At 37.7% G+C, this 22,245-nt stretch overlaps 1 protein-coding gene across 3 annotated transcripts in view; it reads left to right on the top strand.

Annotated features, from left to right (window-relative positions):
• Positions 1 to 22,245, top strand: part of PPP2R3A (protein phosphatase 2 regulatory subunit B''alpha) — a 281,968-nt gene that overhangs the window by 70,389 nt on the left and 189,334 nt on the right. For all 3 annotated transcript variants that reach the window (XM_064277286.1, XM_064277285.1, XM_003419984.4), the window contains exon 2: positions 3,174 to 3,329. The gene's annotated coding sequence lies outside the window, so the exon portion shown is untranslated. The remainder of the gene's footprint in view (positions 1 to 3,173; positions 3,330 to 22,245) is intronic.

Raw genomic sequence — 22,245 nt, 5'->3', positions numbered from 1 at the left:
GTTCATGGTCATCTTCCATATTCGCCCATTTGCCTCTGAAGAGCCTCTCTGCTCACTTTTGTCTAAGTGAACTGGTCAGGGAAGGAAATGAGAATGTTGAAATTATGTTCTACAAGTAATTGCCAATAGAATGTGATCTCCATCAGGGCCCAGGAGTGGCTCAGAAAATACTGTACCTCTTCAATGGGTTGATCTTTTTTGTCTCATTCCTTTTATCCTATAAGTTCCTATAAGACAGGAGCCTTACTTGTTTTCTATAATGCTCTGAACATTTTGGGTAGTTAATATACGTTAATGAGTAAAATCTTTTTTAAAAACATGCTCAGAATTTACTTCATAAAAATGAGTTTTAAGATCTGTTGTCAATTTGGGCCAAAATTTGTGCTCGTACAGGGATGTAGAAAAGCACGGGTTTTAACGACAAAAAGACTTATGTTCAGATCCAGGTCACAGTTTTGTAATCATAGGCTAGTCACTTAAGCCTCTCAACTGCCTCAAATTATAGCCTTGCTGATTCTCTTCTGGACTTTGCAGTGGCCTTCCCTCTGGTCCACCTGGCTTCAGTTCGCTTACCTAACTCTGTCTTCCATAGTGCTAGCAGCGTAGTATGCCTACAGGGTAAACCTGACGATATCATCCCCAGACTGAAACCCCTCAGAGGCTCTCTGACGCTGTGTTGCTTCTTCTGCTTTTGCTCCTGGAAGTCTTTCTTTAAATTTGACACTTGAATAGTTCCAAACTCCTGGTTGTTGTTGTTGTCAGTTGCCATGGAGTCAGTTCCAACTAATGGCGACCCTATGTGTGCAGAGCAGAACTGCTACATAGGGTTTTCAAGACTGTTACCTTTGGGAAGCTGGTCACCCAGCCTGTCTTTTGAGGTGCCCCTGAGTGGGTTCAAACTGCCAACCTTTAGCTCTCTACAAATCCCATACTGTTTCCTGCATTGTCCCCATGGCATTCCTCTACCCGCAAGGCATTTTCCCTTTCTTCCTGTGGCCAACTGTTTCTCCTGTTCCCCAGAACTGGGCTTGGTAGTCCCCTCTCCAGGATGCCTCTTTGACCTAAAGGCTAGGCATCTTCCTTCTCTACCCACTCAGACTGTTAACTGCTTGAGGAAGGAACTACAGAATTTGTTTTAGTTTCTTCTGTATGGAAGAGTTCCTGGTCTGTAACGGCATTCAGATGTTTATTAAACTGTGTTATAAAGTATATATGTTTTTGAGATGTTCCAACAAATGGATGCAGCTCAAGAAGTGTTCATTGATCTATGCCAAGAAATTTGGAAGACAGCTCCCTGGCCAACTGACAGGAAGAGATCCACATCTGTGCCCATTCCAAAGAAAGGTGATCCAACAGAATGCAGAAATTATGGAAAAAATATCATTAATAGCACACAGAAGTAAAATTTTGCTGAAGATCATTCAAAAGTGGCTGCAGCAGTAGACCCACAGGGAACTGTCAGAAATTCAAGATGGATTCAGAAGAGGGCATAGGACAAGGAGATTTCATTGCTGATATGAGATGAATCTTGTCTGAAAGCAGAGAATACCAGAAAGATGTTTACTTGTATTTTATTGACTATGCAAAGGCATTCGACTGTGAGGATTATAACAAATTATGGATAACATTGTGAAGAATGGGAATTCCAGAACACTTGGTCGTGCTCGTGAGGAACCTGTACATAGATAACCTGTACACAGAACAAGGGGGTGCTTCGTGGTTTAAAATCAGGTAAGGTGTGTGTCAGGTTCGTACCCTTTCATCACATTTATTAATCTGTATGCTGAGCAAATAATCCGAGAAGCTGGAGTATATGAAGAAGAATGGGGCAACAGGATTGGAGGAAGAGTCACTAACAACCTGTGTTACGCAGATAACACAGCCTCACTTGCTGAAAGTGAAGAGGACTTGAAGCACTTACTGGTGAAGATCAGAGACTGCAGCCTTCAGTATGAACTACACATCAACATAAAGAAAACAAAAATCCTCACAGCTGGACCAATAAGCAACATCTTGATAAACGGAGAAAATCCACAGTGAACGTCCATGGAAGCAGCAGTCAAGAAATCAAATGACATATTGCCTTAGACAGATGTGCTCCAAAAGACTTTTTAAGGTGTTGAAAAGCAAAGGTGTCACCCTGAGGACTAAGGTGCACCTGACCCAAGCCATGGTATTTTCAGTTGCCTCATATGCGTGCAAAAGCTGGACAATGAATAAGTGAGACCAAAGAAGAATTGATGCTTTGAATTACAGTGTTAGCGAAGAATATTGAACATGGACTACCAGAAGAACGAACAAATCTGACTTGGAAGAAATGCAGCCAGAGTGCTCCTTAGAAGCAAGGATGGTGAGACTTCGTCTCAGCTACTATGGACATTTTCAGGAGGGACCAGTCCTTGGGGAAAGACATCATGCTTGGTAAAGTAGAGGGTTAGCGAAAAAGAGAAAAACCCTCAATGAGGTGGATTGACACAGTGGCTGCAACAATGGACTCAAACATAAAAACGATTGTGAGGATGGCACAGGATTGAACAGTGTTTTGTTCTGTTGTACATAGGGTCACTATGAGTCAGAACCGACTCAGTGGCACCTAACAACAATGACAAACTCCAAATTATTTTTTACCTATAGAATGTGTTCTAAATTTTATATGATTGCCTCCAAAATTAGGAAAAGACCTCAAAAAAAGAAAACTCTATGGAATACAGTAACTTAAAAATACCATCAGCTGGACAGAAACAACTTTTGTTGGTATTTTGAAATATATGATAGAGAATTTTAATAAAATTATAAAATGGTAGAAGCTAAAACCTGCAATTTTTCTTTCAGAACCAGTTTCTAGGGAAATCACTAGGTTTGCAAATTACGTGCATTAAAAATTAATAAGCCAAAAAAAACCATTGCTGTTGAGTCAATTCTGACTCGTAGCTACCCTATAGGACAGAGCATAGAGTTTCCAAGTAGCAGCTGTTGGATTCTAACTGTGGACCTTTTGGTTAGCAGCTGAGCTCTTAACCACTATACCAGCTTATTATGCTTCCTACATCAAATAATACAAAATAGCTCTCATGTAAAATGTTGCTTTTTCCTAGTTTGAACAAAAAAACAAACAAACAAACTTGTCTCTTGTACCCTAAACCCCAAAATAATCTCTATCCCTCTTTTTTCAGAAAAGAAGATGAAATCCCAGTTAGAGAAGTGACTTGACCAAGTTACTGAGCTGGTCAGTGCAGAAACAGAAGCTGGAACCAGGGACTCCTGACTGCCCACCTGGTGCTTTTCCTCTCAGCCACATTTTCTGTTTCTCCACTGGAGTGAAAAGAAAAGTAAGTTTGTAAGCACTTCCTAATTCCCACGTGCTCAGATTAGGCCTGTTGTTGAGATTTCTTATTATACTTTTAGTCTCATTGAGATAGCCCTAAGCCTAAAGCATTAATTGTTCTTTCATACTCATGTATACAATTTCTTTTAGAATCAGAAGATATTCCCTCATAAGAGATTTCCTAATTTATTTTCTCAACTATTTTTGAAGTGGACACAACAAATAAGATATCTGAGGTCTCTCTTTTTTAAAAAAAAAGAATCTCGTAAGCAGTTCTATGATACATGTTTTTGTATCCTCTAAACTGTTTTCTTGGAATCAGTTTCCATACTGACTCATCCACCAAAGATTGCCTGTATTTTCCAGGCAAAGTAATAGTTGTATTATTTCTAAATGATTCATTACTTCTGAATCATAACACCTTGTGTACTCTGTTAACTAAACCATTTTCAACACACTTTTATGCAGTGTCTTCCATTTCTTATTCTTCAGATGTCCCATCTAAGTGGCATGGATATTCAGTCAGTTCTCTCTTGCTTTTCTGATCATGTTGATCATTTTCTTCTTGAACTCTTTCATCAGCTGAGATAAGCAGTGGAAGTTCTTCACCTTGTTCTCTCTGCTCCAGATGTTTCCTGAAGTGAAACACATAAATAGCAACATAAAAAATACGTGTAACACCGCTCTGTATTTTCCATTATTACGTTTGTGTTGCTTAAGGTTTTATTAACTGATTTTCTTCATAAAATTAGGAAGAACATTAGGGAGAGACACCTATAAAAGCAAAGTATAACTCTAATGTTTGTTGATACATAAAATTTTTGAAATTCAGGATATAGGAAAAATGAAACACTCTCCTCCCTTGACTTCTGTAACATATGTGGCTTGTTCTCCTGTCCTTTGAAAACTCATTCTCTGTCTTCTCCCTTGCATCCTTCTCCTTCAGCCCATACGTGCCAGCCTTTCGTAGCATTTTGCCCTCGACTCTTTTCTTGCCCTGTGCCTGCTGAGTCTCATCCACTCCCCTGGCGTTAAAACCTTTATCTGGTGCTTACTCCCAAATCTTTATCTTCATCTTCTATCTCTGTTCTCCAGCTGTCATGGATTGACTTGTGTCCCCCCAAAATATTTGTCAACTTGGTTAGGCCATGATTTCCAGTATTGTGTGGTGGGCTTCCATTTTGTGATTGTAATTTCATGTTAAAGAGGATTAGGGCAGGATTATAATACCCTTACCCAGATCACATCCCTGATCCAATGTACAGGGAGTTTCCCTGGGGTGTGGCCAGCACCACCCTTTATCTCTCAAGAGATGAAAGGAAAGGGAAGTAGGCAGTGAGGGGGGACATCATACCACCAAGAAACCAGTGCTGGGATCAGAGTGCATCCTTTGGACCTGGGGCCCCTGCGTGGAGAAGCTCCTAGTCCCTGGGAAGACTGATGAGAAGGCCGACAGAGAAAGCCTTCCCCTGAAGCTGATGCCCTGAATTTGGACTTTTAGCCTACCTTATTGTGAGGATATAAACTTCTCTTTGTTCAAGCCATCCACTTGTGGTATTTCTGTTATAGCAGCACTAGATGACTAAGATAAGACACTAGTATATCCAGCTGCATGGGGAATATTTTTGAATACCCCATCAACAACCGGTGCCTGATAGGTCCCAGCCTCATCTCCATAACTATTTGAATTTATTTTTAATTTTTAAAATTTTTTTGTCAAATAATATAGTCTTATATTGAAAGTGTCAAATAATGCTAAATGGCTTTTAACAGAATAATAGTTTCCACTCCCAACCTCAGAAATAACCACTGTCACCTTTTTCATAGCTATTTCTTCTGTTATTTGCTAAATCTCCAGATTTCTAAATGCATATATTAATTACCAGTTAATTTAAAATGCTAAGTCTTGCCTAGTATGAATTTTAGCTCTCTCTCACCCCTTTTCCACCACATTAACTGAATAAAGGATACCAATTATATATCATCTCAGTAGATACAGAAGAAACATTTGACAAAATTAAACACCCATATATGATTTTTTTTTTTTTAATTCTTAAATTCTCAACATACTAGAAGGAGAACTTTGTCTAGTCTACTGAAGGGAATCTACGAAATACCTACAGCTGTCATAATACTTAGGAGACAAAGCATTCAGTCTTTTACCATTAAGATAGCTACAAGGTAAGAATTTCTGATCTCACCATTTTTATTCAGTATTATTCTGAAGATCCTAGCCACGGTAGTAAGGCAGTAATGATTGGAAAGGAAGAAGTAAAACTATTCTTAGATGACATGATTGTTTACATAGAAAATCCCAAGGAATTTACAAAAATAAAAAGCTATTGGAATTAATAAGTGGATTTAGCAAGGTGGCAAGTTATAAGGTCTATATACATAAATCAACAACGTTTCTATATACTAGCAATAGACAATGTGGAAAATGATGTTAAAGCAATACCATTTATGTTAGCATCAAAAAAAAATTTAAATACTTGGGAATAAATTTAATGAAAAATGTGTAAAACATTTGTAAAAGAAATTAAGGAGGGTCTAAATAAATGGAGAAATATACAACGTTCATGAATTGGAGACTTGATACTGTTAAACATTCCGTTGTCACCAAATGGAGATTCAGATTCAGTGGAATTTCAGTTTCCTGGCAGGCTTTCTTTGTGGAAATTGACAAGCTGATTCCAGTACTTAAATGGAAATGCAGAGGATCTAGAATAGCCAAAACAATTATGGAAAAGAGCAAAAAAAATTGAAAGATACGTATTACTATGTTAAGACTTACTGTAAAGCAGCAGTAGTTAAGACAGAATAGTATTAGCATATATATTTTTTATAGGCATACAAATAGAGAATCCAGAAATAAACCCATATATATATATATATTATATTTATATGGTCATTTGTTTTTCAGCAAAGGTACCATGATACTTCAGTGAGGACAGGTTAGCCTTTTCAACAGGTAATGCTGGATGATCTTCAAACTCAACTTCATACCATATGTAAAAATTAATTCAAATGGATCATAAACCTAAACATAAAAACTGAAACAATAAAACTACAAGGAAAAAAAAAAGCTCAAGAGAAAAATCTTCACGAACTTGGAATAGGCAAAGGTCTTTTTAAGACAGGATACTAATGTATTAACTATAAAAAAAAAATGATTAATTGTATTTTGTCAAAACTGAAACACGCTTTTCAAAACCCATCATTAAGACAATGGATAGAGAAGGTACGGTCCAGGAGATAATATCTTTATCTAAAATATGTAACAAAGCCTTAGAACTCAACAACGAAGGGCAGCCCAAAAGATTTTAAGACACTTGAGAAAAGAAAATAATACAAATTGCCAGTTGTTGTTGTGTGCCATCAAGTCTATTTCAACTCACAGTATTTAACATCATTAGTCGTCAGGGAGATGCCGTTTAAGCCACAGTGAGACACCACTTCACGCCCACAAAAAGCAGTTGCTGTTGAGTCAGCTCCAGCTCACAGCTTCTAGCTTCCCCCTGTGTGTCAGAGCACAGCTGTGCTCCATAGGGTTTACAGTGGCTGATTTTTCGGAAGTAAATCACCATGCCTTTCTTCTGAGGCATCTCTGGGTAGACTTGAATCTCCACCCTTTCAGTTAGCAGCTGAACATGTTTGCACCATCCAGGGACTATTAAAATGGCTAAAATTAAAGAAACTGACAAGTATTCCCAAGGATATAGAGCCACTAGAGCTCTCAGCTGTTGCTGGTGAAAGTATAAAATGCTTTTTTTGCAGTTTTTTATAAAGTAAAACACTTACCATGGCTCAGTAATTCCGTTGGTTGTTACCCAAGAGAAATGAACACATATCCACAAAAAGACTTTCACTTGAATATTCACAGCACCTTTAATTCACAATATCCCAAACTAGAAACAACCAAATGGCCATCAACTGATGAATAGATAAAACAAATTTTGGTATATTCATATAGTAGAATACCTACTCAACAATAAAAAGGAATATTCTACTGATACATGCAGAAATGTGGATGAGTCTCAAAACCATTGTGCCAAGTGAGAGAAGCTAGACAGAAAAGTGCCTATACTATATGATTACATTCATATGAAGTTGTAGAACTGGCAAAATTAATCTATAGTATTTTTATTAAGAACCCGATTCCCTGATATTGAGAGTGTGTGGGTTGATTGGGAAGGGGCATGGGGATAATTTCGGGGTGATGGAAATGTTCTCCTTTTTTAGGGTGATGGTTACATGGGCCTTGTCAAATCTCATTGAACTGTACACTTAATACATAAATAATCTTATTGTGGAATAATTTTAAAAATTTGCAATTTTAACCATTTTTAAGTGTACAATTCAGTGACATTAATTACATTCTCCATGCTGGGTAACCATCACCACTATCTATTTCCAAAAGCTTATCATCACCTCGCACAGAAACTCAATACCCCTTAAGCAGTAACTCCCTATTTCACCATCTCCAAAGACCCTTGTAACCATAAATAAACTTTTTTCTCTATGACTTTGCCTATTTTGGAAACCCTGGTGGCATAGTGGTTAAATGCCACGGCTGCTAACCAAAAGTTCGGCAGTTCGAATCTACCAAGCGCTCCTTGGAAAGTCTATGGGGCAGTTCTGCTGTGTCCTACAGGGTCGCTATGAGTCAGGATCGCCTCAACGGCAGTGGGTTTGGTTTGGCTTGGTTGCCTATTCTAGATATTTCATATAAGTGGGATCATAAAATATTTGTCCTTTCATAATAAAATCTATTAAGAAAACATTCTGCACCCCACTTTGAAGAGTGGCATCTGGGGTCTTAAACACTAGCAAGTGGCCATCTAAGATGCATCAATGAATCTCAACCCACCTGGATCAAAGGAGAATGAAGAACACCAAGGACACAAGGTAATTACGAGCCCACGCCACATAAACCAGAGACTACATCACCCTGAGACCAGAAGAACTAGATGGTGCTCTGCTACAACCAATGACTGCCCTGACAGGGAACACAACAGAGAACCCCTGAGGGAGCAGGAGAGCAGTGGGATGCAGACCCCAAATTCTCATAAAAAGACCAGACTTTATGGTCTGACTGAGACTAGAAGGACCCCAGTGGTCATGGTCCCCAGACCTTCTGTTGGCCCAGGACAGGAACCATTCCCAAAGACAACTCTTCAGACATGGATTGGACTGGACAGTGGGTTGGAGAGGGATGCTGATGAGGAGTGCGCTTCTTGGATCAGGTGGACACTTGAGACTATGTTGGCATCTCCTGCCTGGAGGGGAGATGAAAGGGTAGAGGGGGTTAGAAGCTGGCGAAATGGACACAAAAAAAGAGAGTGGAGGGAGGGAGCGGGCTGTCTCATTAGGGGAAGAGTAATTGGGAGTGTGTAGCAAGGTGTATATAAATTTTTGTGTGAAAGACTGTCTTAATTTGTAAACTTTCACTTAAAGCAGAATAAAAATTATATTTAAAAAAATGTCCTTTTGTGTCTGACTTATTTCACTTAGCTGATGTTTTCAAGTTTCATCCTTGTAGCATGCATCAGAACTAAATTTCTTTTTATGGCTGAATAATATTTCATTGTATGGATATACCACATTTTGTTTATCCAATTATCTATTGATGGACACTTGGTTGTTTCTACCTCTTGGCTGTTGTGAATAGTGCTGCTGTAAACATTAGTATACAAGTATCTGTTTGTATCCCTGATTTCAGTTCTTTTGGGTATATACCTAGGAGTGGAATTGCTGGGTCATACGGTAATTCTGGAAACCCTGGTGGTATAGTGGTTAAGAGCTATGTGGCTGCTAGCCAAAAGGTTGGTGGTTCAAATCCACCAGCTGCTCCTTGGAAACACAACGGGGCAGTTCTGCTCTGTCCTATGGGGTCACTATGAGTCAGAATCAGCTTGAAGGCAGCAGGTATATATATATATGTATTTATGTGTATATGTATATGGAGAGAGAGAGGTGGTAATTCTAGTTTTAACTTTTTTGAGGAATCGCCAAACTACTTTCCAAAGCAATTATACCATTTTGCATTCCTGCCATCAACGGATGAGGGTTTCAGTTTGTCCACATCCTCACTGATACATGTTATTTTCCATTTTTCTGATAATAGCCATGTTAGTGAATGTGAAGTGGTATCTCATTGTGGTTTTGATTTGCATTTTCCTAATGAAAAATAGTATTGAACATCTCATCATGTGCATATTGGCCATTTGTATGACTTCTTTGAAGAAATGTCTGTGCAAGTCGTTTGCCTTTTTTGTCTTTTTTGTCATTGAATTGTAGAGGAGTTATTTATATATTCTGGATATTAAGCCTTTATCAGATATATGGCTGCTGAATATTTTTTCCCCTTCTGTAGGTTGTTTCTTCACTTTCTTGATAAAATCTTTTGATGTACTAAAGTTTTTAGTTTTGACGAAGTCCAGTTTATCTGTTTTTTCCTTATTGCCTGTGCTTTTGGTATCATACCTAAGAATCCATTGTCAAAAACAAAGTCCTAAACCCCATGCACAGCAGAACAAAACAGTGCCTGGTTCTGCACCATCCCTTTGGTCAGTTGTGGATTTCTCTGGCTGGTTTTTGGAAGTAGACGGCATGGTCCATCTTACTCTGGAAGCTGCACTGAAACCTGTTCAGCATCATAGCAAGATGCAAACCACCGCTGACAAATGGGTGGTGGCTGTACATGAGGTACATTGACTAGGAATTGAACCTTGATCTGGCATGGAAGATAAGAATCCTACCACGGAGCCACCATTGCCCCAAAGAAAAATTACTGGGTAGTAAAAAGAACAAACTACTGATAGACGTAACACAGCAGGTGAGTCTCAAAATCATTACGTTCAGTGTAAAAAGCCAGACACAAAAGAGTGCATGTATGATTCAATTTTGTTGAAATTCGGTGATTACCTGGGCCTGGGGGCTGTGGAAGATAATCCACTGCAGATTGGCAAAGAGAATCTTTTAGGGGTAATGGGCGTGTTCTATTATTGATGGTAGCAGTAAATTCTCAGTATATGCAACTGTTTATGTTGATCGAATTGTGTACTTTGAATATATATGTGTATATTATACCTTAATAACATTGATTGTAAAAATTAAAAAAAAGATGCTGAAGCTTTACCCCCATTTTCCTTAAGAGTTTTATGGTTATAGTTCTTATATTTAAGTTATTGATCCATTTTGAGTTTATGTTCATTTATGGTGTGAGGTAAGGGTCCAACTTCATTCTTTTGCGTTTGGAGGTCCAGTTGTCCTAGCACCATGTGTTGAAGAGAAAGTTCTTTCCCTATTAAATGAGCTTGGCAAAAATCAGTTGACCACAAATGTTATGAATCTGTTTCTGGACTCTTAATTCTATTCCGTTGGGCTATACATCTGTCCTTATACCAGAACCACACTTTGATTACTGTAGCTTTATAAAAGCTTTATAGTACATTTTAAAAGCCAGAAATATGAGTCCTCTTACTTTGTTCTTTTCTAAGATCGTTTTGGCTGTTTGATGCCCCTTGCAATTCCATATAAACTTGAGGATCAGCTTTTCCATTTCTGCAAAAAAAGGCTGTTGAAATTTTTGTAGAGATTGTGTTGAATCTTTAGGTCACTTTGGTTAATATTGCCATCTTTTAAGACAATAATATTAAGTCCTCCAAGCCATAAACATGCGGTGTCTTTCCATTTATTTAGGCTTTAATTTCTTTCAGCAATATTTTACAGTTTTTGATATTAAATTTATTAAAATTTATTTCTAGATATTTTATTTCTTTAGGCATTATTGTAAATGGAGTTATTTTTTAAATTTTCTTTTCAGATTGTTCATTGCTGGTGTATAGAAACACAATTGATTTTTGTGTGTTGATCTTGTACCCTGAAAGTTTGCTAAATTCGTGTATTAGCTCTAGTAGCTTTCTTGTGGGTTCTTTGGGGTTATATATACATACATACATACATGTACGTATATATATGTATATATGTATAGAATCACGTCAGCTGTGAATATGGGTAGTTTTACTTCTTTCCTGTTGTGGATACCTTTTATTTCTATCTCTCTTTATTTCTTTGGCAAGAACTTCCAGCATGGTGTTTAAAAGCAATGGTGAAACATGCATTTTTATTGTGTGTACATTATACATCAGTAAAGTTTTTAAAATAAAAGTGAGGCTCTGAAAATCTATGGGGAAGCTCTGTGTTTGTGGGCGGCATATGTCAATTAGTAGGCCTCACTATCAGGCAATCATGTGGCTACGTGGTATTTCTGTTTCTCCAGAAAAGGATTCTTTAATCCACAGTGGAGGCTGGAATTTAGAGGTAATAAGCCTGGTTTCTAGTAATCTAGACCTGGGCAGGGGAAGGGGAGCTGGTGCACTCATTATTCAGTATATAGGCTTTTACTTAATTTTCCTCTATTTTCAATCCTCTCACTACACTCTGTCTCTGATGCTCTTGGGGTTGTTGCTTTTCTGGTTCATTTTTTTTCACCCATCAGATAAACTTCCTGTCTTCAGCAGTGTGAAAAAAAAAAAAAAAAAACCAAACCAAACCCATTGCCATCAAGTCAATTCCAACTCATAGCAACCCTACAGGACAGAGTAAACTGCCCCATATGGTTTCCAAGGAATGCCTGGTGGATTCAAACTGCCGACCTTTTGGTTAGCAGCCATAGCTCTTAACCACTACGCCACCAGGGTTTCAGCAGTGTGAGGAAGGGGTGATTTTCTGACTTTGTGGGGGCAGCAAGAAGGTCTTAACTGCCCTTTGCAGACTTTCAAACAATGCCCCTATGTTCAGTCTTCTACCCTACCTCATGTTCTGTGGTACCTGGTACCTCCAAACCAGGCCTTTTTTGGGTTGTTCGGGGTGAATTGGTGTGCTTGCCGCCAGTATCCCTTCCTCTTCTACTCTGCCAAGTCATTTACCATTTCCTCTTCTGGTTTGTATTTTCATCTCTAGTGATTTGGGGTTCTAGTTGTCTTCTAGGTTGTTTGAAGATGGGGTTTGCATTCCTGTTGCTTATTCTTATTGTTTAGAGGGACTTCAAAGGAGAAGGGGCAGAAAACTTCTTTTCTCCATCAGCTTAAAACTGCAAAACCCATGCTGAACGTTCTCAACTTCAGCGTTACCAAACTCCTTATAGTTCTCTAAACACGCAAGCCCCTTTCAAATCTCGGGCCTTTGTAGAATTCCTTTTTGCTTACTAGGTCCAGTTCAGTGCCTTTGCCACGTAGTAAGCCTCTCATTTTTCAAAATTCAGTTCCTGTTCCTCCAATTTTTCATGTCTGCTACCTCTGTACCATTGTTTCACAAAAAATCCACTTCATCAGGGATTGCCATGTAGCAGTTTACAATGGAGGAATACCAGGAAATACACTGGAAAGTAGCTGTTGGAGTAATCGAAATCTGCTTGAAGTAGAAGAGATAATAAATGCCCAATAATTATTTGTTTAGTGAACTCTGAAGTTGTGTATGAATCGCTAGGCCAGAAATTGGGAAAACAAATTCCAGCCCTTTGCAGGGATGAAGGAAGCAGGAGAGACAAAAGGCTTGAAGGGGGGAGGGGGTACAGCAGGCAACATGCCTTAAGACCTGAGATGGAATAAATACGAATATTTAAAAATAATTCACTATAGTTTCCAAAGAAATCTGTTATATTCCGCTTTCTACCCTTGATACAACAGATGTTTGGACTGATTGAAAAAAAATCTAAGATTATAAAATACTCATTTCATTTGCCATTAAGAAAGAAAAAAAACACAACTATATGATGCAGCGCTTTCTTATCATTTAGAACTTTTTTTTATTTATTGAAAGAGTTCTAGAGTTATGATGACAGATATTTTTAATTACATATCATTCTTGCATATACATTTTAAAAAAGAAAATATAGATGAAAAAATAGTTAAAATATTCCTAAAATTTCAATTCTGTTTCTGACACTTTAAAATCACAATTTTTAGTCATTTATTTTCATGTTTTCCCACACAGCAGTATCTTCTAAGCCATTAAAACTGTTTGATGATGAAGCAATTCTTAAAAGAGTTCTCTGCTATGGTCTTTGGGGTTTTTTGGCCAAGTCATTCTGCATGTTTTTTATGTTGCTGCTGTCTTGATCTTACTTGAAAGTGTCAATGACAACGATGTCACAATTCTGCCTGGCCAACAGAGATTTTAAGATGCTATCAACTGTGAGATATATTACCATTTCAATGATGTTAAATTGTCAAAAAATGTGTCTTAGAGCTGAAAAATACTGTAGCTCAGCAGTTAATGCAATTCTGGCACTTAGAACTTTCTCGTTCCCATTGTTATATTAAGGCTTCTATTTTTTATATTTATAACTTAATTTTTAAAACAGTGCCTTTTGTGAAAAATTTTAGGGTTTTCTTCTTTCTGCTTTGAAATTTTCTTTACATTTATTTTGCTTAAGTTAGCAGTTTTGTCTTTTCCAACCTTTAAAAGAGGCCTGATGAATAAATACGCCTCCTATATCTCAGATGATTTAATGAAGCCTCCACGAATATCCAGTAAAATATTCACTGGCAAACTCAACAGTTAGAGTCAAAAGTTTATTGTACAAATAGGTGTCATCCTAGTAGGACATCTGTAGTAAACTGCTGCTAAAAGACTCTTTTCTCCTTTCTTCCTTCCTGCTCAACATCATTTAATCGATGAACGTAATACCTTATACTTCCGTGAGTTCTTATCTCACATACTATTAGACCTCTTGCCGCAGATCTTTTTGTATTCTGGCCTTCTCTTAAAGCTCTGGCTTAACCCAGCCATTCACCATCCTTATGCCTACATCACGCCTGCTGAGTGTTTCAGGACCTATTCTTACTGTGTTACTAGTCTGATCCCTTATTTTTATTAGCAACTATTTTGGATTTTCACTACTCCCCAAATCCCTTACCACCTCTTCGTTTCCCCAAACCTTAATAGATAATTTTGCCCTCAAAGTCACTGAGAAAATTGAAGCTATCATGAAAAAATTATTTACTTTGCCTCTGTCTATAAACATATTCCATTGGTTTCTTTCCTCCTGTCACACTGGGAAAAGTATCCATCTTCCTGTTTGAGGTTAAGTTCTTAACCAGGACTTTGACTACTAGCTCCTACCTCCTTAGGGCTGCTACTGGGCTTTTTGTCCAACATACAAACTCAGATATCTCCATCCTTTAAAAAAAAATCCATTGCCCCATCTCTTGTAGCTATTCTTTTTTGACTATTCTTTCACAAACAAGAGTCTCTGAGTGGCACAAGCAGTTAAGCGCTTGACTGCTAACTATTCCAGTCCACCCAGAGGGACTTCAGAAGAAAGGCCTGGAGATCTACTTCTGAAAGATCACAACCACTGAGAACCTTGTGGAGCACAGTTTAATTCTAAAACACATGAAGTCTCCATGAGACTTGTTTCCTTAGCAAACAAATGGAGAGTCTAGTCTGTTTACACTACTTCTTTGAAGCTCATTCACTGAAATTGCACTTGCTGTGGTTACCAGTGAACTTCATATTGACAAATCCAGTGGGCAACTTTTGTTTTTCCTGGACTTCTCCTTCAGCCTCCATGAAACTGCTTTCTCTTGTTACCTTTCTGGCTAGTCCTTATTAGGCACAATCTAAGAGTTCTATTCCTCTGTTTAATCCAGAAATGTCACAGTGTTCCCAACTCTGTCTTCAGCACAGAACTCTCTTCATTTTATATACTCACCCTGAGTAGCCTCTTAGAGCCGCATCCCACCCCGGGTCTTTCTCTTGATCTCCAGATTTTTTTTTTTTTCCATAGCCTTGCTTAAATTATTGTATTCAGTTCTTAACAATAACCACATGGGCTAGGTACAATTATTAGCAGGCACGGGAACTGACATTTAGAACAATTAAATAACTTGCCTCAGTTCATGAACTAGTTGAGCCCAGGGTTCAAGGCCAGGTGCTCTGTCTCTAAAGCATGTACTCTTAACCTATATGTTGTTGTTTTGTGCCATTGAGTCAGTTCCAACTCATAACAACCCTATAGCCACCCTATTGGACAGGGTAGAACTGTCCCGTAGGGTTTCCTAAGCAGTAGTCTTTTTTTTTTTTTTTCCTTTCTGTTTTTGAACATTTTATTGTGCTTTAGGTGAAAGATTACTTAGCAAATTAGTTTTCCAATCAATGATTCTTACACAAATTGTTCCGTGACATTTGTTGCAATCCCCACAATGTGTCAGCACTCTACGCATTTCTTCCCTGGATTCCCCATTTGTCTGGTTTCCTTGTCCCTCCCTGCCTTCTCATCTTTGCTTCTGGGCAAATGTTGCCATTTTGGTCTTGTATAGTTGATTGTTCCAAGGAGCACATTCTCTACTGTTTATTTTACAGGCTCGTCTATTACTTGGCCGAAAGATGGCCTCTGGTGGTATCTTATCTTAGGCAATAGGTTGGAAGTTCCTCCTGTCTCTTTCAGACTAGTAAGTCTGGTCTTTTTTTTTTTTTTTAATTTGAATTGTGTTCTACATTTTTTACCCATTCTAACTGGGATCTTCTATTGTGGTCCCAGTCAGAGTAGTCGGTATTCATAGCCGGGCACGGTCTAGTTCTTCCGGTCCCAGGTTAGAGGAGGCTGTGATTCATGTGAGCGATTGATCCTTTGGATTAATTGCTTCTTCGAGTCTTCTATTTTCTTCATTCTTCTTTGCTACAGGTGGGACTAGAGCAATAGTTGCTTCTTAGATGGCTGCTATTCTCCAGATTTTTATAGGTAAATTTTATCCAGTCATCACCACTTGGATGTTCCACACATACCTTCTCAAACAGCATGTTTAGAATAAAACTCTATCTTTACTATGACCACCCCCCAAAAAAAACAAAACCAAAAACCTGTTTCTCCTCTCTTGGGGAGTAGGCAATATCAGTCTCCCCAATACACAAGCCAGAAACCCTAGATTCTTCCTTCTCACTTTCCCCTCTCCCTGTTCTGTAGACTCTGCCTTCTTGGCTATTTAATCCATGTCCTCTTCTTTGTTATTCCTGCAACCTGCTTTATGTTCTCACCACTTCTTGTCTAGGTGATTTCATGCCTCTACTCTGATCTCTTTCTATCTGGCCTCCAGTCAATTGCTAGAATGATCTTTCTGAAACATAAATCTCATCATGTTACTTCCAGTCTTTGTTCTTCCCATAGTTTTCAGAACAAAGTTCAGACTCCTTAGTTTAGCAAACTTGGTCTAGTCCCTGCTGCTCTCTGATTTCCTCTCCTCCTGCTTGTCTGTACACTTCTCCAGTGAAACCAGCTGGAGCTACTTCTAGTTCTGAACTCAGCTATGTTATGCTCTGAGCCTTCACATATGTGTTTCTCTCTGCCTAGAGTATTCTTCCCTTTTTGTCCAGTTAAACTCTCATTGATCCTTCAAAGCTAGGTATATCCATCCTTATTTTGAAAAGCCTTTGAGAGATGCTGCCTCTCAAAATAGACAAAGGACATGAAGAAACGCGTTTTACAAATGAACAGCAACGGAATGTCTAGTAGGTAAATCAAAAGATGTTCAGGTTCGCTAACATCAAGGAAATATGATTAAAACAATACACTTGCATTTTTTGTATATCAAATTAGCAAAACTTTAAAAAAGTGTGGTTTTCACTCTAGAAGCACATGCGGGAAATGGACCCTCTCCTACTTTGATGTTCAGAGTATGTTGTTGTTAGCTGCTGTCAAATCAGCCCCCAACTCATGGTGACCACAAATACAATGAAACAAAACTCTGCCAGGTCCTGCGCCATCCCCATGATTGGTTACAGATTGGACCATTGTGATTCACAGACTTTTGTTTGATGACTGAATGAATTATAACAGTAACAGCTAACATTCATTGAGCATTTTCTGTATCTTAGGCACTGTTCTAAGCATTCGACATACATTAACTTAATCCTTGTTATATGGGCAATCCTTTTTTTTTCTAATAAACTTTGTTTTTTTAGAGCAATCTTAGGTTTACAGAAAAGTTGTGGAAAAAAAAGTATAGTGTTCCCATATAGCCATTACCCCACACACATGGTTTCTTCTATTATTAACATATTGCATTTGTGTGGCACATTTGTTACAATTGATGAACCAACATTAATACACCGTTATTAATGTAATTTCATCATTAGGGCTTTTGCTCTTTGTATTTTACAATCCTGTGGGTTTTTTAAAATAATTTTTTTTGTTGTTGAGAGTATACACAGCAAAACATAAACCAAATCAACAGTTTATGCATGTACAATTCAGTGACATTGATTACATTCTTTGAGTGTACAACCATTCTTATCCTCCTTTTCTGAGTTGTTCCTCCCCCATTAACATAAACTCACTGCCTCCTAAAGTTCCTGTCTAATCTTTTGAGTTGAATTTGTCACTTTGATCCCATATAGGTAAATCTTCAAAGAGCATAATGCTCAAATCAGACATTCTTTACTAGTTAAGCTAAACTACTGTTTGATTTTAAGGCTTTAGGGAATATTTTTGGTTTATGGTTTAAAGATTATCTCAGGGCAGTAGTTCCGGGATTCATTTATTCTCCATGGATCCAGAATATCTGGATTCTATGAGAATTTGAAATTCTGTTCTACATTTCCCCCTTTTGGTCAGAATTCTTCCATAGAATCTTCGATCAAAATGTTCAGTAATGGTAGCTGAGCACCATCCAGTTCTTCCCGTCTCATGGCAGAAGAGGCAGTTGTTCATGGAGGCAGTTAGTCACACATTCCATTTCTTCCTTTTATTCCTGACTCTCTTTCTTCCTCTGTTGCTCTAGACAAATAGACACCAATTGTTGTGCCTCGTATGGCTGCTCGCAAGCTTTGAAGACCCTAGGCACTACACAACAGACTTGAAGATAGAACAGAAGTACTAAACACCTTATTACGCCAGCTAACTGAGCTGTCCCATGAAAACATGATCCTAAACCTCCAAACCAAGGAAACAGATCCCATGGAGTGTCTAATTGTACATAAACAGCCTCAGCAGCTACTTTTTTTTTTTTTTAGGTGGTTGTGAATATATCATATAATATATAATACATATCATATCATGTCATATATAATAACACAGTGTTGCTAGTTCAACTTTTTATGGTTGTACAACTTACTGACAGCCATTACATTAATTGGCTGTGCAACCCTACCCTTAATCAATGTGATTTTTCCATCACCATAAGCCGAAAGTCAGTACTTTATAAGCAGTAACACCCCATTTCCTTCTTTCTCCCATCCCTTATAACCACTAATAAATTTTGGTCTTCTACACATTTGCCTGTTCTTGTATTTTTATATAAGTGACATCATACAATATTTGTCCTTTTGCAGTTGACTTATTTCATTCAGCATAATGTCTTCCAGCTCCATGAGAAGGATACTCTTAATATTTCTGTTTTGTGTGTTATCTTTCCCTTCAACTAAAATAGTTCTTGTCTACTATCTAATTAGTGAATACCTCTCTCCTTTCCTCCGCATCCTGTAACCATCAAAGATTATTTTCTTCTGTGTTTAAACTGTTTCTTGAGTTCTTATAATAGTGGTCGCATGAAATATTTGTCCTTTTACAACTGACTAATTTCACTCAGCATAATGCCTTTCGGATTCCTCCATATTATGAGATTTTTTTTTTTTTTTTATGAGATGTTCCAGTCTCTCCACAACCTCTCCAGCATTTGCCCATTTTTTTTATTGGGTTATTTGTCTTTTTGTAGTTGAGCTTTTGCAATAATATGTAGATTTTAGAGATCAGGCACTGATCAGAAATGTCCTAGCTAAAAACTTTGTCCTTGTCTGTAGGTAATGTTTTGACTCTTTTGGTGAAGTCTTTGGATGAGCATAGGTGATTGATTCTTAGGAGCTCCCAGTTATCTAGTTTTTCTTCTGCGTTCTTAATAATGTTTTGTATACTGTTTATGCCATGTATTAGGGCTCCTAATGTTGTCCCTATTTTTTCTTCCATGATCTTTATTGTTTTAGATTTTATATTTAGGTCTTTGATTCATTTTGAGCTCGTTTTTGTGCATGGTGTGAAGTATGGGGTCTTGTTTCATTTTTTTGCAGATGGATATGCCAGCACCGTTTGTTAAAAAGACTGTCTTTTCCTCATTTAAGTGCTTTGGAGCCTTTGTCAAATATCAGCTGCTCATATGTAGAGGGATTTATGTCTGGATTCTCAATTCCATTCCATTGGTCCACGTACCTGTTGTTGTACCAGTACCAGGCTGTTTTGACTACTGTGGCAGTATAATAGTTTCTAAAATCAGGTAGAGTGAGGGCTCCCACTTTGTTCTTCTTTTTCAATAATGGTTTACTTATCCGGGGCCTCCTGCCCTTCCATATGAAGTTGGTGATTTGTTTCTCCACCTCATTAAGGAATGTCTTTGGAATTTGGATCGGAATTGCATTAAATCTATAGATCGCTTTTGGTAGCATAGACGTTTTTATAATGTAAGTTTTCCTATCCATGAGCAAAGTATGTTTTTCCACTTATGTAGGTCTCTGTTGTTTTCTTGCAGAAGTGTTTTGGAGTATTTACATCTCTGGTAAGATTTATTCCCATGTATTTTCTCTTCTTGGTGGCTACTGTAAATGGTATTGAATTGGTGGTTTTCCTTTTCGATGTTCTTTTTGTTCGTGTAGACGACTCCAACTGTTTTTTGTATGTTTATCTTGTATCCCGATACCCTGCTGAACTCTTCTATTAGTTTCAGTAGTTTATTTTGAGGATTCCTTAGGGTTTTCTGTGTATGAGATCATGTCATCTGCAAATAGAGATGCTTTGACTTCTTCCTTGCCGATCTGGATGCCCTTTATTTATTTAGCCTATGTGCTCTGGCTAGGACCTCCAGCACAATGTTGCATAAGAATAGGGATAACGGGCACCCTTGTCTGGTTCCCGATCTGAAGGAGAATGCTTTCAGGCTCTCTCCATTTGGGACCATATTGGCTCTTGGCTTTGTATAAATGCCCTTTATCATGCTGAGAAATTTTCCTTCTATTCCTATTTTGCTGAGAGTTTTTATCATCAATGGATGTTGAACTTTGTCAAATGCCTTTTCTACATCAATTCATAAAATCATGTGATTCTTGTCTTTTGTTTTATTTATATGATGGATTACATTAATTGTTTTTCTAATGTTGAAGCATCCCTGCATACCTGGTACGAATCCCACTTGGTCATGTGAATTATATTTTTGATACGTTGTTGAATTTTGTTGGCTAGAGTTTTGTTGAGGATTTTTGCTTCTAACTTTATGAGCAATATAGGCTTGTAGTTTTCCTTTTTCGTGGTATCTTCACCTGGTTTGAGTATCAGGGATATGCTGGCTTCATTGAATGAGTTTGGGTGTATTCATTCCGTCCTTTTCTGTGCTCTGAAATACGTTTAAAATAGTAGTGGTGTTAACTCTTCTCTGAAAGTTTGGTAGAACTCTGCAGTGAAGCCTCCTTGGCCTGGGCTTTTTTTTGTTGGGAGTTTTTTTTATTACCTTTTCAATCCCTTCTTTTGTTATGGGTCTGTTTTTTTTCTACCTCTGTTTGTGTTAGTTTAGGAAGGTAGTGTGTTCCTAGGAAATCATCCATTTCTTCTAGGTTTTCAAATTTGTTGGAGTACAATTTTTCATAGTAATCTGATATGATTCTTTTAATTTCAGTTGGATCTGTTGTAATATTGCCCATCTCATTTCTTATTCGGGTTGTTTGCTTCCTCTCCTGTTTTCTTTTGCAGTTTGGCCAATGGTTTATGAATTTTGTTGATTTTTTTCAAAGAACCATCTTTTCGTCTTCTTAATTCTTTGAATTGTTTTTCTGTTTTCTGTTTCATTTAGTTGTGCTCTAATTTTTATTATTTGTTTTCTTCTGGTGCCTGTGGGTTTCTTTTATTGCTCTCTTTCTATTTGTTCAAGTTGTAGGGATAATTGTTTGATTTTGGCCCTTTCTTCTTTTTGGATGTGTGCATTTATCAATATAAATTGACCTCTGAGCACTGCTTTTGCTCTGTCCCAAAGGTTCTGATAGGTAGTGTTTTCATTTTCATTGCATTCTATGAACTTTTTATTCCATCCTTAATGTCTTCTATAATCCAGTTGGTTTTGAGGAGGGTATTGTTCAGTTTCCAAGTTTTTTATTTTTTTTCCCCTGCTTTTTCTATTATTGATTTCCACTTTTATGGCCTTATGGTCAGAGAAGATGCTTTGTAATATTTCAGTGTTTCAGATTCTGCTAGGCTTGCTTTATGACCCAATATGTGGTCTATTCTAGACAATGTTTCATGTACTCTAGAAAAGAAAGTATAGTTGGTTGCTCTTGGGTGGAGTGTTCTGTATATGCCTATGACATGAATTTGGTTTCTTGTGGTATTTAGATCTTCTTTGTCTTTATTGAGCTTTTTTGTGAATATCCTGTCCTTCACCAAAAGTGGTGTGTTGAAGTCTCCTACGGTTATTGTGAAGCTGTGTATCTTACTTTTAAATGCTGATAGAGTTCGTTTTATGTATCTTGCAGCCCTGTCATTGGGTGCATCAATATTTAATATGGTTATATCATCCTGGTGTATTGTCCCTTTAATCATTGGATAGTGACCTTATCCTCTGTGGTGGATTTAACTTTAAGTCTGTTTTTTCAGAACTTAATATTGCCTCTCCTGGTCTTTTTTGATTGTTGTTTGCTTGATACATTTTTTTCTGTCCTTTATTTTTTAGTTCTGTCTTTAAGCCTATGTTGTGTCTCTTGTGGGCAGCATATAGACATAGCTTTTTTAAAAATCCATTCTGCCACTTTCCATCTCTTTTTTGGTGCATTTAGTCCATTTGCATTCAGCGTAATTATGGCTAGGTGTGAGTTTAGCGGTGTCAGATGTCTTTTTGTATGTGTCGTTGACAGTTTCTTTTTTCCATTGAATTTTTTGTGCTGAG

This window comes from Loxodonta africana, chromosome 26 (assembly GCF_030014295.1).
Source record: "Loxodonta africana isolate mLoxAfr1 chromosome 26, mLoxAfr1.hap2, whole genome shotgun sequence".
Classification (NCBI taxonomy): Eukaryota; Metazoa; Chordata; class Mammalia; order Proboscidea; family Elephantidae; genus Loxodonta; species Loxodonta africana.
This window is presented reverse-complemented; position numbering and strand designations above follow the sequence as displayed.